Source organism: Aquarana catesbeiana, linkage group LG06, assembly GCF_042186555.1.
Source record: "Aquarana catesbeiana isolate 2022-GZ linkage group LG06, ASM4218655v1, whole genome shotgun sequence".
Taxonomy (NCBI): domain Eukaryota; kingdom Metazoa; phylum Chordata; class Amphibia; order Anura; family Ranidae; genus Aquarana; species Aquarana catesbeiana.
In genome coordinates, this window is record NC_133329.1 from 67,994,174 (window position 1) to 68,013,162 (window position 18,989).

Below are 18,989 nucleotides of genomic sequence, written 5' to 3' on the forward strand. Positions count from 1 at the left end.
TCCTGTATAGCAGTTTAGTTGCCCCTGTGTGCAGGAGAGAGTGGATTAAGCGTCCATTCAGGTCCGGAGTTAGGCCACGCCCCCCGGATATTCTTTTCAAATTTGGCTGTTAGTGAACATAACAAATGTGAATTCATCCAAAGTTAGGAAGTATCCAAAATAACGAATTACACATCTAAAGGAAGGGAACGTAAACAAAATCAATAATAATAAAAATGTTTTATTATTATTTATTATTGATTTGTTACATTCCATTTGTTTGGATGTGGCATTCGTTATTACGGATAATTCCTAACTTCGGATAAATTTGTATTTGTAATGTTCACTAACAGCCAAATTTGAAAGGAAATTCCATTACCTATAATTTAATAGTTAGTTATTATTAGTTAGTTATTATTTTGGATTTAAAATATTTCGGATTTTCGTTATTATTTTCGGATTTTCGTTACATGTGGCAGAGCACATTACATGGAACAGGGCACATGATAGGGGGCATTACATGAGACAGGGCACATTGCATGGCACAGGGGACATTACATTGGACAGAGCATATTTCATGGGACAGGGCACATGACAGGGGACGTTACATGGGACATGACAGGGGACGTTACATGGGACACAACAGAGGACATTACATGGGACATGACAGGGGACATTACATGGGACAGGGGACATTACATGGTACATGACAGGGGACGTTATATGGGACATGACAGGGGACGTTACATGGGACATGACAGGGGACGTTACATGGGACATGACAGGGGACGTTACATGGGACACGACAGAGGACATTACATGGGACAGGGGACATTACATGGTACATGACAGGGGACATGATAGGGGACATTACATGGGACAGGGGACATGACAGGGGACATGACAGGGGACATTACCCCTATGGGGGCAGTGCTACACCAGTTACATAAGCCCAATAGAAGCCAAATGGGCAGCAGTGCTTACAGCAGGGTGACAACATTGTTGACTTTGAAGCAATAGCTTAGTGTTTATGAATTTTATGTGTCAGTAATAACAAAAATCAAGTGATTTTATATATCTATTTATCCCTGAGTGGTACCTGTAAAGTAATATACACTCACTGGCCACTTTATTAGGTACACCTGTTCAATTGCTTGGTAACACAAATTGCTAATCAACCAATCACATGGCAGCAACTCAATGCATTTAGGTATCTAGACATGGTAAAGACGACTTGCTGAAGTTCAAATCAAGCATCAGAATGGGGAAGAAAGGGGATTTAAAGGGGTTGTAAACCCTCATGTTTTTTCACCTTAATACATCCTATGCATTAAGGTAAAAAACTTCTGACAGTGACCGACCCCCAACCCCCCCCCCCCCCCCATTTTACTCACTTGACCCCCTTTGATCCCTCGGCGGAGACGTGCTATACCTCTCTGCCTGGGGTTCTCTGCTCTTGATTGGATAGATTGATAGCAGCGCGGCTATGGACGCCGAATGTTGGACTCGGGAGTGCGCCCGCAATGTAACCCCCCCAGGAGAGCGCTTCTCCTAGGGGGTTATACGATGCAGTGAGGAGCTGATAGCGCCGCCAGGGGACCCCAGAAGAGGAGGATCGGGGCCACTCTGTTCAAAATGAGCTGCACAGTGGAGGTAAGTATGATATGATAAGCTTTACAATCACTTTAAGTGACTTTGAATGTGGCATGGTTGTTGGTGTCAGACGGGCTGGTCTGAGAATTTAAAAAGCTGCTGATCTACTGGGATTTTCACAGACAACCATCTCTCGGGTTTACAGAGAATATTCCAAAAAAGAGAAAATATCCAGTGAGCTGCGGTTGTGTGGAGGAAAAGGCCTTGTTGATGTCAGAGGTCAGAGGAGAATAGGCAGACTGATTCCAGATGATAGAAAGGCAACAGTAACTCAAATAACTACACATTACAACCAAGGTATGCAGAATACCATCTCTGAACACACAACACATTGAACCTTAAAGCAGATGGGCTACAGCAGCAGAAGATCACACCAGGTGCCAATCCTCTCAGCTAAGAACAGGAAACTGAGGCTACAATTCACACAGGATCACCAAAATTGGACAATAGAAGATTGGAAAAACGTTGCCTGGTCTGATGAGTCTGGATTTCAGCTGCAACATTTAGATGGTAGGATCAGAATTTGGTGTAAACAACATGAAAGCATGGATCCATCCTGTCTTGTATCACCGGTTCAGGCTGGTGGAGGTGTAATGGTGGGGGGGATATTTTCTTGGCACGCTTTGGGCCTCTTAGTACCAATTGAGCATTATTTAAACACCACGGCCTACCTGAGTATTGTTGCTGACCATGTCCATCCCTTTATGACTACAGTGTCCCCATCTTCTGATGGCTCCTTCCAGCAGGATAATGCACCATGTCACAAAGCTCCAATCATCTCACCACTGGACAATGAGGTCACTGTACTCCAATGGCCTCCACAGTCACCAGATCTCATCCAATAGAGCACCTCTGTGATGTGGTGGAACGGGAGATTGGCATCATGGATGTGCAGCCGACAAATCTGCAGCAACTGTGTGATGCTCTCATGTCACTATGGAGCAAAATCTCTGAGGAATGTTTCCAACACCTTGTTAAATCTATGCCACGAAGAATGAAGGCAGTTCTAAAGGTAAAAGGGGGTCCAAACCGCTACCAGCAAGGTGTACCTAATAAAGTGGCCGGGGAGTGTAATTTGGGTTTAGTTTGGGATGGTAACTGTATGGGGTTAATAACTGCAATGACAGTATTTAGTATATAAATGTATTTATTTTGCATGCCTTCATTTATGAATTTTTCTTCATATTCCTGTCAAAGAAAACCAATCTGCAGATAAAGCCAGAGGAAACGATCGTGAACATTCAGAGCGGCCGCCTCCCCCTCCGCCTCCACCAAAGAAAGGTATAGTAGCTTCAGCAACATCATCTCTCCTACAAACTATAACACACCAAAGAATGGTCAGTTACATAGATAGGAGCCCATTGGGCAGCTGAGTGCTTACAGCAGGATGACAACGTTGCTGCTGACTTTGAAGCAATAGCTTAGTGTTTATGAATTTTATATATTAGTAATAATGAAATTAAGTGATTTTATGTATGTATTTATCCCGAGTCGTACCTGTAAAGTATAATTTGGGTTTAGTTTGGGATGGTGACTGTATGTAGTTAATATTAGACATGTGCAATTCGTTTCGTTCCAAATTCATTTTTTGATGAAATTCGACAAATTCATTAATTCAAATATATTCAAATTGACGAAAACCTGTTTAACAAATTTTTCCGAAAATTCGAAAGAACGAAAATCCGAAATTGGAAAATCCGAAAACCCGAAAATCCAAAATAATAAACTAACTAATAACTTTTACTAACTATTAAATTATAGGTATTGGAACTTCTTTTGAAATTTGGCTGTTAGTGAACGTAACGAATTCGAATTTATCCGAAGTTAGACATTATCCGAAATAACGAAAGCTGCATCTAAACGAAGGGAATGTAACAATCAATAATGATAAATAATACTAATAAAACAATTTTTATATTATTTATTATTGATTTGTTACATTCCATTAGTTTAGATCATTTCAGATAAATACGTATTTGTTATGTTAACAGGCAAATTTGAAAGGAAATTCCAATACCTATAATTTAATAGTTATTTATTATTAGTTAGTTGGTTATTATTTCGGATTTAAAAATTTGCGGATTTTTGATATTATTTTCGGATTTTCGTTCTTTCGGTTTTTTGTTATTTTTTGATTTTCGAATTTGCGGATTTCCCCATTTCAGATTTTTACAAATTATCGAAATAATGAATAACGCATCTAAACGATAGACAAAAGAAAGGGTTTCACCATGTCAGATCCAAAAAGTGCGGTTGCCACATCCCTAATACATGATTAAGAAAAAAGGAAATCCCCCTTCATTGGGACTTTAAAGGCAACACATACTTGGGTAATGCAAAAAAATCGAATTTATTAAGTGTACATAAAAATAATCGATCATGGGGATGATCAATGGTTAAAAAACATCACAGTTTGTGCAACAAATACATACAAGAAAAACAGAAGAAACAAAAAACAAAAATTTTTTACATGAACAGTATGATAACAAAATAATACTCTCCAGTACTGGGGATTACTATATGCCGGAGAATTTTTTGCATTATCCAAGTGTGTGTTGCATTTAAAGTCCCTAAGAAGGGGGATTTCCTTTTTTCTTAATCATCGAATCATCGAAACGAATGGAACGTAACTAATTAAAATTTTTCCGAAGTTACAGATTTATTCGAAATAACTACTTTCAATCATAACGAATGACCTGGAAAAAAAAACAAAAAAACGAATGAGACGAAAACTAACAAATTTTTCGGCAGTGCATATGTCCAGTTAATATCTGCAATGACAGTATTTAGCATATGAATTTCTTTATTTCACATAAGTTCGCTTCTTTAGCATAATTTCTCCTATAAATTGTAACATATATCTACAGTGCATTCCCTGGTGTACTGTTTCTACTACACTTCTGGTGGTGCAGCCGTAGTGCAGTTGCTACTACTTTTCTGGTGGTGTACACAGCACACAATACAGTGCAGCCATAGTGCAGTTGATACTACTATTCTGGTGGTGTACACAGTACACAATACTGTGCAACCGTAGTACAATTGCTACTACTTTTCTGGTGGTGTACCCAGTACACAATACAGTGCAGCCGTAGTACAGTTGATACTACTGTTCTGGTGGTGTACACAGTACACAATACAGTGTAGTGTGGTGTTGCAAAACAAAATATACATCATGTCTGGAAGGCCACCAAGGAGAGGCAGACGCTCACAGGCCAAAAAAGAGGGCAAGAAGCCTCTGTGTCTACTGTCAACGCTACTGGTCATGAACATGGTGCATCCTCTGCATGTGGCCGTGGGGCACGCTTGTCCTTTTTTTCTGCTGCTGGTCGTGTTGTTGAGCCAGAACATGCAGAAGTGTTGGTGGAGTGCATAACAAAGCCGTCCTCATCCTCTGTCACCCAGGCTCAGAGTAGTTTGCCTTCTTATGCAGCTGCCAAAGTGGCCTATTCCACCGGCTCCTTGTCCACAGTCACTCCTTTCCGTAGCCCCACCATTATGCACAGAGGAGTCCCCTGAACTATTTGACCACAGTGTCGGGTACAAACTGCTGGAGGATGCACAGCATTTTGAAGGCTCCGATGTTGGTTCCCAGGTTGAGGAAGGAAGTAACGTGAGCCTAGAGAGAGGGGGTGCCCAAGAAGGACAAGAAACTGGCAGTCATGTTCCACCAGCTGCAGCATACTGCCAAGTTTGCTCCAGTGATGAGAAGGGAGGGGATGATGAGGTCACTGACTCTACTTGGGTGCCTGATAGAAGAGAGGAGGAGGAGGAGGAGGCAGTGGCACAACTACAACGAGGCAGGATGTCCTCTAGGGGGAAGCCACCCTACTGCATCACACCACAGAGCTCCGCAGGTGCAGGGTCTTTTTTGACACATGTGCAGCAGATCGCACTGTTGCTGTTTGCAACCTATGTCTGAAGTGGATCAAGCGTGGCCAGAACAGCAACCGCTTGGGCACCACATGCTTGACCAGACATATGATGACCTCCCATGCAGTCTGTTGGCAACAGCACTTGAAAGACCCACATCAAAGAAAAAGGCGGACTTCTTGCTCCTCATCTGGGATCTCCAACCCCACTATAGCTCCAGTCCTCTCAAATCCTGCACTGAGAGGAATGAAGGTATAGCAATAGGTGTCCCAAGTACTTGCAGCCAATCTGCTATCAGTACACCACCATCTGATTTTAGCAGGCAAATTTCCCTACCCCAGTTGCTAAACCGTAAAAAGAAATTTGGTCCCAGCCATCCACATGCTCAGCGTCTGAATGCTAGCTTGGCAAAATTGCTAGCACTGCAACTGCTGCCTTTTCAGCTGGTAGACTCGGCCCCCTTTTGTGAATTTGTGGAATGTGCTGTACCTCAGTGGCAGGTTCCAAAACGCCATTTCTTTTCACAGAAGGCCATTCCGGCTCTCTACCGGCATGTGGAAGGCAATGTTTTGGCCTCGTTGGACAGGGCGGTCAGCAGTAAGGTGTATATTATCGCTGACTACTGGTCTAGCAGGCATGGGCAGGGACATTACCTCTTCTTCACGGCGCACTGGGTAACTCTGCTGGCAGCTGGAAAGGATGCAGGACAGAGTTCAGTATTGTTGTATTATTGGAGCTTGTTCTGCCACCACGCCTCCAAAATGCTAGTGGTGATTCTGCCACAGCTATCTCCTCCACCCCCTCCTCTTCTTCTTCCTCTATGGCCTCTTCTGCAGATTTGTCCTCTGAACCAGCGGTGCTCCGTAAGCATTCAAGGGGCTACGCAAGTACTAAGGCAAAAAGATGCCATGCGGTGCTTGAGTTTGTCTACTTGGGGGACAGGAGCCACACTGGGGCAGAGATTCTGTCAGCTCTGCAGGGGCAGGCTCAGAGGTGGTTCATGCCAGGCCAGATTCAGCCAGGAATGGTTGTATGCGACAATGGCACCAACCTTCTCTCCGCCCTCCGACAGGGACACTTGACCGATGTTCCATGTTTGGCACATGTCCTGAATTTGGTGGTGCAGCGGTACTTGAGCAGGTACCAAGGCTTACAGGATTTCCTGAGGCAAGCCAGTAAAGTCTGTGGTCCCAAGGAGTTGTACGTGGCTGGGTAGTGGTTGTTACGGATCATGTGATCCTTAGTTACCTAGAGGACTCAGAATCGAATGCCTCTGCAAACTTACGCTGCATGGCCTCCCTGATTCTGCAAAGCCTGTGAAAGGACCCTAGGATTCGTGGTATCAAGGAGAGGGGTCATTACTGGCTGGCCATCCTTCTTGATCCACGTTACAAGGTAAGGTTGCAGAACTCACCCTACCTTCACAGAGGGAGCAGAGGATGAAACATCATCAGGAGGCCTTGAAGAAAGGTTTGTGCAATGCATTTCCAGACCCTGGGAGATTACCATTTTCTAGTGCTGGACAACGTGTTGCTGAAGTTTCATTCAGTCAGAAGAAGAGCAGTGGAGAAGGTGGCCAGCTGACCAATGCCGTTAAACAATTTTTCAGTCCTCAGCGCCAAGGTCTGATTGGTTCAAACAACCATCACCAGTGTCTGCATTACATGGTGCAGGAATATCTAGGGGCAAGAGCAGACTTGGAGACCTTTCCAACAGACCATCCACTGGGTTACTGGGTCTTGAGGATGGACCACTGGCCAGAACTTGTTCAATATGCAATTGAGCTACTGGCCTGTCCTGCATCCAGCGTTCTTTCTGAACGCATATTCAGTGCTACTGGAGGGTTTGTAACAGATCATAGAGTGTGCCTGTCCACAGACTTCGTTGATAGGCTCACATTTAAAAAAAATTTAATCACTCTTGGATCAGCAGCTATCAAGCACCTGATGCTGATGTAACTGATTGATTTTTTCTTTGGATGTGGGATCCTTATGTGAGATAGGGATGTGGGATGTGAGACTGCCTATGCTGAGTGACTATCCTATTCCTCCTCAATCTTGATGATGCTAGCTTCCAACAATATTTTTGGTTTAAGGCACCACCACCACTGCCTAAGGCCCAATTTTTCTGCCCCTGTTTAACAGGGGCATGTAATTACAATTCTTGATCCAATATTTCACAGCAGGGCCCATTCCTGCGCCCACCAAGAGTAACTGTGAGGGCTTACAGTGTTGTGGCACCACCACCACAACTAAAGGCCCAATTTTTCTGTCCCTGTTTAACAGGGGCATGTAATTACAATTCTTGATCTAATATTTCACAGCAGGGCCAGTTCCTGCGCTCACCAAGAGTAACTGTGAGGGCTTACAGTGTTCTGGTACCACCAACACCTAAGGCCCAATTTTCTATATTCTATATTTCTATATTTTCTAGTATATAGGGCAGGCTGTATAGTATATATACTTCTGTTCAGAGTATATAGTGCCTGGGGGCCCCCCACGCCATTTTTTTAAAATTTGGGTGCGGGGTTCCCCTTAATATCCATACCAGACCCAAAGAGCCTGGTAATGGGCTGGGGGGTGGGGGGGGGGCCATGCCGTTTTTCTTAATGATTTTCATCTATATATCTGGGACCTGACAATACATTACAGCCGCAAGCAGTTTTAAATGACTTTCTTTCCTTTATGACTTTTTGCTGTGGTATTGTTCTAAACACAGGAAAACTGCGCCACTTTACAGGCATACTATAGACACCCCGCAGGCATGATATTTAATTATTAAATTCACTGCTCGGCCATTTTTAAAACTTTTTTTTGCATTGATACATGTCCCCTGGGGCAGGACCCGGGTCCCCAAACACTTTTTATGACAATGACTTGCATATAAACCTTTAAAATTAGCACTTTTGATTTTTCATGTTCGTGTTCCATAGACTTTAACGGTGTTCGCGTGTTTGAACAAACCTTTTGCATGTTCTGCTGTGAAACCGAACCAGGGGGTGTTTGGCTCCTCCCTAGTATTTAGTATATGGAGTCATTTATTTATTCTAGGTGCCTTTATTTCAATTTTTTTCTTCATATTCCTGTTAAATAAAACCAATAAAATCAGCAGATAAAACCAGAGAAAACTGTCCTGAACATTCAGAGCAACTGCTTTCACCAAATAGAGGTATAGTAGCTTCATTAACATAATCTCTCTTACAAAGTGTAACACACCAAAGAATGGTCAGTTATCAAGCCACAAAAAGGAGATGCACACAAAAGGTTTTGTTACCTTAATACAGAGAAAGCATTAAGGGAAAAACCTTTTACCTTTACCACCACTTTAAGGTGCAAGTAGAAGTACAAAAAAGCAAGTATTTTAAATGCTTAAAAGTTTACAACTTTATTGGAAGTGCTACATGTTTACATTTTAATCATGCCACTGCTCAGCAGCACGGTGCGTTTTGCTGCTGTGTGATGACATGTGTTGGCATCCAGTGGAGTGCAGAAAAATTCAGACACAGCACAGCACATGATGCCAGAATTGTGATGTTAACCAGGCACATAGAAAACAAATGTTTTCTACAGTATCTCACAAAAGTGAGTACACCCCTCACATTTTTGTGAATGTTTTATTATATTTTTTCATGTGACAACACTGAAAGTGGTTGTAAACCTAGTTTCACCACTTGTACCTACAGGGAAGCCTATAATAAGGCTTCCCTGTAGGTACTGTAAATATCTCCTAAACCTGCACGGTTTAGGAGATATTTACCATATATACGCTTGCCCCCAACATCATCGGCACATGCGCTGTAAAGAAACGGCCCACGCCGTTTCTTCACTAGCAAGTGCCGTGACTGACGAAGAGGGGCGAAGATGGATGCGGCCACCAGCGGAGACAGTGCGGGCTTCGTTTGCAGGTAAGTGCCACATAATGAGCTAGTACGCCATGCAAACTAACCCATTATGCTTTTACTTTGCAGGGGGGAAAAAAGAGGAAGTAAAACCCATAGGGTTTACTTCCTCTTGAAGAAATGACACTTTGTTACAATGTAAAGTAGTGAGTGTACAGCTTGTATAACAGTGTAAATTTGCTATCCCCTTAAAAAAACTCAACACACAGCCATTAATGTCTAAACCGCTGGCAACAAAAGTGAGTACACCCCTAAGTGAAAATGTCCATATTGGGCCCAAAGTGTCAACATCTTGTGTGGCCACTATTATTTTCCAGCACTGCCTCAGCCCTCTTAGGCATGGAGTTCATCAGAGCTTCACAGGTTGCCACTGGACTCCTCTTCCACTCCTCCATGACAACATCACAGAGCTGGTGGATGTTAGAGACCTTGCGCTCCTCCACCTTGCGTTTGAGGATGCTCCACAGATGCTCAATAGGATTTAGGTCCAGGGACATGCTTGGCCAGTCCATCACCTTTACCCTCAGCTTCTTTAGCAAGGCAGTGGTCATCTTGTAGTTTTTTGGGGTTTTTGGGGTCATTATCATGTTGGAAAACTGCCCTGCGGCCCAGTTTTCGAAGGGAGGGGATCATGCTCTGCTTCAGTATGTCACAGTATATGTTGGCATTCATGGTTCCCTCAATGAACTGTAGCTCCCCAGTGCCGGCAGCACTTATGCAGCCCCAGACCATGACACTCCCACCACCATGATTGACTGTAGGTAAGACACACTTGTCTTTGTACTCCTCACCTGGCTGCCGCTACGCCTGACACTATCTGAACCAAATAAGTTTACCTTGGTCTCATCAGACCACAGGACATGGTTCCAGTAATCCATGCCCTTAGTAGGGATGAGCCGAACACCCCCCGGTTCGGTTCGCACCAGAACCTGCGAACGGACTGAAAATTCACGCAAACTTTAGAACCCCATTAAAGTCTATGGGACTCGAACGTTCAAAATCAAAAGTGCTAATTTTAAAGGCTAATTTGTATGGTATTGTCCTAAAAAGGGTTTAGGGACCCGGTACCTGCCCCAGGGGACATGTATCAATACAAAAAAGTTTTAAAAACGGCCGTTTTTTTCGGGAGCAGTCATTTTAATGATGCTTAAAGTGAAAAAAAAGTGAAATATTCCTTTAAATATCATACCTGGGGAGTGTCTATAGTATGCCTGTAAAGTGGCGCGTGCTTCCTGTGCTTAGAACAGTCCCTGCACAAAATGACATTTTTAAAGGAATAAAAGTCATTTAAAACTGCTTGCGGCTTTAATGTAATGTCGGGTCCCGGCAATATGGATGAAAATCAGTGAGACAAATGGCATGGGTACCCCCCCAGTCCATTATCAGGCCCTTTGGGTCTTGTATGGATATTAAGGAGAACCCCGCACCCAAATTAAAAAAAGGAAAGGCGTGGGGCCCCCAAGCCCTATATACTCTCAACAGCAGCATACAGGCAGTGCAAACAAGACAGGGACTGTAGGTTTGTTGTTAAGTAGGATCTGTTTGTAATTTTGAACTGGTACATTTTTAAAGTGTAGCTCCAGCCAAAAAATCTATTTTTTAAGCTTTTTGGAAAACATAGGGAAGGGTTATCACCCGTGTAACATTTGTTTTGCTGTCTGTGCACCTCTTCAGAAGATTTCACCTCACTTTCTGTTCCAATGACAAATGTTTTTTGAAAATGTGGGGTTTTTAGTGAAACAAGGCTTGGTGATAAAGCATCAGTGAAGAGGAGAAAAGTTTTTCCCATATTAACTCTTACAGGAGAGAATTTCCCTTCCTAGGGGTAGATTTCATCTCACTTCCTGTTGTCTCCTTCCGTTTGCAAGTAGGAGTCGTTTGTAAGTTGGATGTTTGAAAGTAGGGGCCTGCCCTATATACTCTGCAGAAATTGGGGCCTTAGGTGTTGGTGTTGCCACAACACTGTAAGCCCTCACAGTTACTCTTGGAGGGTGCAGGAAAGGGCCCAGCAGTAAAATATTAGATCAAGATTTGTAATTACATGCCATTGTTGAACAATGGTAGAAAAATTGGGTTTTTGGTGGAGGTGGTGGTGCTGGTGCCACAACACTGTAAGTCCTCACAGTTACTCTTGGTGGGCGCTGGAACGGGCCCTGCAGTGAAATATTATATCAAGAATTGTAATTACATGCACCTGTTGAACAGGGGCAGAAAATCTGGGCCTTTGGTGGTGGTGGTGTTGCTACAACACTGTAAGCCCTCACAGTTACTCTTGGTGGGCACTGGAACGGGCCCTGCTGTGAAATATTAGATCAAGAATTGCCTGAATGTTCAATCAAAGCTAACAGTCAAGTTTTTGTCAGCATGTTGAATTACCCACCAGAGGGGGCGTGACCGGATGCAGGTGTGAGCGGTGAGTGAGTGCTCTCTCTGGCTCCAACCCTGATGCTGCACTAGCGCTGCTGTTTGGGCTTACCCAGCCCTGTGAGATCCCGGTTCCTGCCTGTGATTTTTGAAGGCCCCTTCTGGTTCCTGACGGAGGGATGGTATGCTGACTGGCTGGGGCGACAGGAGAGGGGACCAGGAAGGAGTATCTGCCCTGCCTTACTGCTGAACTGAGCGGAGCGGAGCGGAGTGCCGGAACAAATATCGCAGCTGTGTTTGTGGTTGTGTCTGGTTGCCTAGTGACACACTGCAGACACCGCGAGAGGCTGAGCAAGCTGAGTAAGCCAGGTCCGTGACGGACGTAAGAGAGAGCGACGGAGACCACCTCAGACGCTGAACGAGGTAAAAGTAAGGAGATCCAGAGCGGTAGACAACGGGCCTGGATGAGTCACCTGTGAGTAGGCTGCAAACACCCTGCAAACATCCCTTAAGTTAACTGGAGAGAGGTAAAGAACTTGATTCTTATATATTTATAAAGCAAAGTGCCAGTGACTGTTATAGCAGGGTGCCTGGGGCTCGTCTTTTATTAATGAGACCGGATACTTAAAAGCAAGGACAGACTGGTTGATAGCCAGGGCTATAAAGTATTTAAAGTTACCTAGTTTGTTATGACTAAGAAGAAGGGGGAAGACCAGCAACAACAGCCCCAGGAAAGTATGCCTATCCAAACTACCCACTCAACTAAAGAAAAGGAGAAGGGGACTCAAAATGTGGCTGCAGCGGCAGCTGCTGTGAAACTGGAAACATTTGCTCATAGCTCTATGCAGTCCCCTACTAAAAGTATTCAGCCACCTCCGGGGAAAACGTCGGTAGGGGGCCTTGGGGACAGAAAAAGCCTCGGGAATGGTCCTGATAACCCGGCGGTTAGCAGAAGAATAACAAATAAAAAAAGTCCTGAGAGGGAGCACTCGGGAAAAATAGGGGATAGCAGTTCCAATGCAGCCGGAGTCAGTGAACAAGAACCTGCCTTAAAAGAGGTATTATGCGCTGTAAATGCTTGCAGGAGCTCGATAAGTGGGATGTGGGAAGAATTAAAAGCTCTAAGCGAAGAATTTGGCACTATTAAACAAGAGCTTCAGAAAACAGTGGAGAGAATTAAAGGTGCAGAGGAAAGGGTTATTCAACTAGAGGATATTGTAATCCCAATGCGGCAGGAATTTATCAAAATGCAAGCCCAGCTGGATACTAACAAGCTTAAACTGGATGAATGGGAGAACAGGTCGCGAAGACAAAATGTAAGAGTGATGGGTCTCCCCGAGAAAAGTGAGGGTTCCCGCCCCGAAGAATTCATGGAAAGATGGCTTAAGAAAGTTTTTGGGGCTTAGACTTTTTCGCAGTTTTTTTCTATTGAGCGAGCTCATAGAGTGCCTTCCAGGCCAACACATGTAGGAGATCGCCCGAGACCAATGATAGTGCGGTTGTTTAATTACAAAGATAAGCTGAACTTAATGCAAAAATCGAGAGAGAAAGGTGATATCTTCTTTAATGGGGTTAAAATCTCGATATATCCAGATTATTCCCCAGACCTTCAAAAAAGAAGAGCAGGTTTTTTGGATATTAAACGGGTCCTACGGAGCCATAATATACCATATGCTTTGCTATATCCAGCACGGTTGCGTATTGAGGCCGTAGGGACTATTCGTTTCTTTGAATCTGTCAAGGGAGTCACGGACTGGTTTGAAGAGAATAAAAAGAACTTATAAAGATGACATTGTATATGTGTAAATGAACGTTTTGTTCTTTTTTTTTTTTTTTTTTCCATGTGCAGCATTAAGGGTTGGGAGGGAGAGGGATGGGTGGATGAAGTGTCGGATGAGAGTAAGGTTTAGATTGGTGACGGGGGTCTTTTTGGTCCTCAGGGTGTTGGGGCTGGTGGGGGGGAGGGAGGGGGGGTCGAGAGGGGATTGAGAGGGGTGGTGGGGTGGATGAAGTGGGGCGAGGGGATTAGTAAGGTCACAAGGAAGGCCCCTAGGGCACGCCGAGTTAGGCAAGGGGGGGAGAAGAAGGGATTATTTACAATAAGGGGTATCACAGTTGCAACAAAAAAGGTAAAAATGCACAGTTCACTGTTAAAAAATTGTTTGAAACTGAAAGAAGTGAAGTGTAAACACGTAAAGTTTATAAGCACTAGTAGGATTAGGAACACTGACCTGGATAGAGTCGGGAGGGGGGTGGGGTGTGGGGGTAATTTTCCTCCGGACTCTTTCGGCCCCCTCCTCACAACATTAGCACTGAGGGTGGTGAGAGGGAGTACTGATGAGGTGAGTCAGAAGGTTAAAAGGCCAAGGGGAATAAGGGCACATGTGGTGAATTGGTATTATCAGAATGGAGGTTGGAGTTTGTTTTTTTTGCAGTTTTTTACAAAATATTATGGGTTTAGAACGGTGTCATATTTATGGCCGTGACCACGGTATATAAAAGTAGAAGGTTAATCTCATCCCGATATCTCTTTAGCTGGTATTTTTCTCTATTGATGTTTATTTGGAATGCAGAATAGAACAATTGGTTTAATTTCCTGGAATATTAGGGGGATGGGTGACCCTATGAAAAAAGCCACTGTATTCCAGGAATTAGAATCTTGTGCTGCCGAGGTGATATGCCTGCAGGAAACTCATTTGACTAATGAGACCAAGTTATTTATTAAAAATAAAAAACATTTTCAGACACAATATCATTCAGTGTACTCCTCCTACTCAAGGGGAGTGAGTATTTTGATCAGGAAAGGGTTGACGTTTTCTTGCAGGGATGTCAGTATCGATAGTTTGGGTTGTTTTATTTTTCTGTATTGTTTAATTGAGGGTAGGCCATTTGTCATAGTAAATGTGTATATCCCCCCACCATTTAAGATGGAGATCCTGTTTTTGCTACTGGGGTTCTTGGAGGATAAGAGAGAGGTCCCGCTTATTATAGCGGGAGACTTTAATAATGTGCTTGATAGCAGGTTAGACAGGTTCCCGCCTGGGCTTAGTGGTGGTAGAGGGTTGGAGGGAAGGCTGGCACAGTTCCTCGAGGAGGTAGGGTGTTGTGATATGTGGAGAGCGCGTAACCCCAGTTGCCAGCAATATTCTTGCTTCTCGGGGACCCATCACACTCTCTCCCGTATAGACATGGCCATTGGTAATCAAGAATTCCAACCCTTAATAGGTAGAATTGAATATCGCCAACATGGTTGGGGTTATTGGGGAATAGGGACGAAATTGGTTTAAGACTGAGAGAATTTATCGAATTTAATACTGGCACTGCCTAGGGGGGTGTGTTCTGGGACTCCTAGAAAGCATACCTCAGAGGGCTCTTGATACAGCAGATATCTAAAATAAAGAAGCAAACAAGGGCAAGGGGAGAGTTGATTAGAGAAGAGGTCCGGGAATCAGAAAGAAAGTATATAGTGGATCCAACTACTGAAAATCGGGAATTCTGGGTAATGAAGCAACAAGAATACAAAAAGGAAGAAATTAGAAGAGCTGAAAACAGGAAGGTGTTCCAGAGGCAGAGGAACTTTGAGGAGGGGGAAAGAGTGGGTCGGACGTTGGCCTTATTGGCCAAAACTAATTCTCCCTCTTCAATAATTCCCATGATTAAAACTAATGAAGGGGATATTTCATCAGATCCTGGGGTAATTATTCAAACATTTGCAGAATTCTATAGAGATCTATATAAGACGCGTCATTGCCCGGAACAAATAGAGATGGAGACATTTTTGGAAGGTACTTACTTACCGGTGTTGTCAGATACAGATATGAATAGCCTGGAAGCACCGATAACACTGGAAGAAATTGGGCAAGCAATAAAGAATATGCCGAATCAAAAGTCCTCAGGCCCTGATGGATTGCCATCTGAGGTTTACAAACATTATGGGGAGGTGTTGGCCCCGGAGCTTTTGAAGACACTGAATTGGTCAGCTGCAGTTGGTAGTTTACCCTTGTCAATGTCTGAAGCTATTATAGTACTGATTCAGAAAGAGGAGAAAAACCAATTAGATACATCGTCATATAGACCAATTTCATTTTTGGGTACAGATGTCAAGATTTTGGCAAAAATCTTGGCATCCAGGCTGAATAAATGTATATCTTCCTTGATCCACCCGGATCAGTCTGGGTTAATGCAGAACAGGTCTACTAGTAAAAATATAAGAAGGGCCTATTTGAATCTCCAGACCCCGGTAGAGAACGCGGGTTCCAGGGTTGTCTTGTCCTTGGATATTGCCAAGGCATTCGACACCCTGGAATGGGGATATTTATGGTGGGTACTGGAGAAATTTGGGTTCGGCCCCCTATTTATTAACTGGCTTAAGATCTTATATCAGCATCCCAGCGCTAGATTAAAAATAAACAACACATATTCAGAACGGATATCACTCGAGAGGGGGACTAGGCAGGGTTGCCCCTTGTCGCCCCTGCTATTCGCCCTGGCAATGGAGCCTTTCGATGAGGTAATAAGAAACTCATCAGGTCTGCAGGGTTATAAAAGAAAAGGGACAGAGGAAAGAATAGCATTATACGCTGACGACGTACTGTTGTTTCTGGGCGACATGGGGCCATCGCTAGTAAAGGCGATGCATTTGGTGTAAGGGTTTGGGAGGATATCGGGGCTAAAAGTCAACTGGGAGAAGTCTATACTTCTGCCGCTTGACTCGACTACTGGTTCTCCCCCTCAGGGGTTTCCCCGTTTCAGGGTGGTAGAGAAGTTCAAGTATTTGGGTATAGTGTTAACCAGCAACCCAACCCAGTATAATAAAGACAATCTAGCTCCGTTTTTAGAAAAGTTTAAAAAGAAGAAAGATATCTGGTGTCGGCTCCCCCTGTCTATGGCTGGACGCATAAATTTGATAAAGATGATTTGGATGCCACAATTAATGTACATATTACACAATTCACCGGTCTGGATTGGGAGGGACTGGTTTCTAAAAATCAATTCTCTCTTTCGTGAATTAAAATGGAAGAAGGGTCAGGCCAGGATTAGTCTCCAGACCTTGCAGCGCCCTAATAGGGAGGGGGGATTGGCGGTGCCTCATCCATATAGACATTTCTTGACGGCCCAGTTGCAACATATGGGGGGGTGTGAACGTATGGGTGAGGTGAATTCCAGCGTAAATATTATGTTATCAGGGAATCCGCATAAATCCTTAATAGGTGCACTGGAAGCCGGGTCTGTAGGAGGCCCATTTCCAACATATAAATTGGTCATGAAAGTTTGGCGGTTAGTGAAGATTGAAATGGGATATAGGGGTGTTACGGAGTTCTCACCTATATGGCAGAATGGGCAACTACAAGAATTAAAGGCTATTGAAATAAATAGGATCTGGGAACGGTCGGGTATAAATAGGCTGGTGCAAATATTTGATGGTAATATATTAAAGTCCCTTTCGGACCTGAGAGGGGAGTTTGGAATGGAGCAGCGTACCGCTGCTTAGTAAGGTGGTAAGGGCACCCAGCCTTAAGGGATTAATATCAGGAATTTATGATCAATTAATGGCTAGGGAAACTAGTTTAGCTTCACTCTCGCGCGCGAGGGAGGGGTGGGAGACTGATGTGGGGGAGTTGAGTGATGATCAGTGGGAGAGAATATTGGAGCTTGGTCCACTGGTATCCCTCTCTCCATCACAGCGGGCTTTGCACCTCTTGCTCGTACACAGAGCTTACTATACCCCCAAGAGATTGCATAGATTTGGTCGAAGACCAGACGATAAATGCCCTAGATGTCTAGAGACAGATGATCTTATTCATATAATGTGGAGATGCCCGAAACTAGTCTAGTAAAGGGAAAGAAAATGAAATGAAAGGGAAAAATAGCAAGGTTAAGCTAATAGGTATGGATTGTGTTACGGGACAATACGTATATGAATGTTTGTAGTTTTATATTGGTTATGATGAATAATGTATAACCGGAAAAATTTATAAAAAACTACTTGATTTAAAAAAAAAAAAAGAATTGTAATTACATGTCCCTGTAGAACAGGGGCAGAAAAATTGGGCCTTAAGCACTGGTGCCACAACACTGCAACCCCTCACAGATGCTATAGTTGGAGCACAGAAATGAGCCCTGCTGCAAAGTATTGCATCAAAAATTGTAATTACACGCCCCTGTTCAACAGGGGCAGAAAAATTGCCACAACACTGCAACCCCTCACAGATGCTATAGTTGGAGCACAGGAATGAGCCCTGCTGCAAAGTATTGCATCAAAAATTGTAATTACATGCCCCTGTTAAACAGGGGAAGAAAAATTGGGCCTTGGCCACTGGTGGTGGTGCCCAGAACCAAAAATGTTCTTACAAGCTATCAGCATGAAAATTGGGGAGGAAGAGGATTGTCACTCAGCATAACAGGATAGTCACTCAGCATCAGCATAGGCAGTCTTGAAGGGATCTCACATTAAAAAAAAATCAATCGGTTACATCAGCATCAGGTGCTTGGTAGCTGGTGATCCAAGACTGATTCATTTTTATGAAGGTCAGCCGATCGACCGATTCAGTGGACAGGCGCACCCTGTGATCGGTTACAAAGCCTCCAGCAGCACTGAATGTGTGTCCTGAAAGAACGCTGGATGCAGGACAGGCCAGTTGCTCAATTGCATACTGTGCAAGCTCTGGCCAGTGATTCATCCTCAAGACCCAGTAACCCAGAGGATTTTCGGTGAATCAGACGCTGACGATGGTTGCTGGAAACTGATCAGACCTTGGGGCTGCGGACTAAAAAATTGTCTGAACGCATCGGTCAGATGGCCGCCTTCTCCAACGCTCCTCCTGTGACTGACCGAAGCCTCAGCAACACGTTGTCCAGGAGCACCAGGAAATTGTAACCTCCCAGGCTCTGGAAACGCGCTGCACAAACCTTTCTGCAAGGCCTCCCGAAGATGTTTCATCTTCTGCTCCCTCTGTGATGGCAAGATAAGGTCCGCAACCTTACCCTTGTAACGTGGATCAAGGAGGGTTGCCAGCCAGTAATCATCCCTCCCCTTGATACCACGAATACGAGGATCCTTCCGCAGGCTTTGCAGGATCAGGGAGGCCATGTAGCGTAGGTTTGCTGAGGCATTTAGTCTAGAGTCCTCTGGGTCACTAAGTACAACATGATCGAGCAGCCACCTCCTCCCAGCCACGTACAAGTCCATGGGTTTCTTCGGGCTGTATATGATCCCTTGAAGACT

General features: G+C 44.1%; 1 protein-coding gene across 1 annotated transcript in view; it reads left to right on the plus strand.

The window, feature by feature from the left end:
- The first annotated feature begins 2,849 nt into the window (after window positions 1-2,849).
- Window positions 2,850-18,989, plus strand: part of LOC141148586 (uncharacterized) — a 46,368-nt gene continuing 30,228 nt past the window's right edge. The window contains exon 1 of the mRNA XM_073636166.1: window positions 2,850-2,913. The gene's annotated coding sequence lies outside the window, so the exon portion shown is untranslated. The remainder of the gene's footprint in view (window positions 2,914-18,989) is intronic.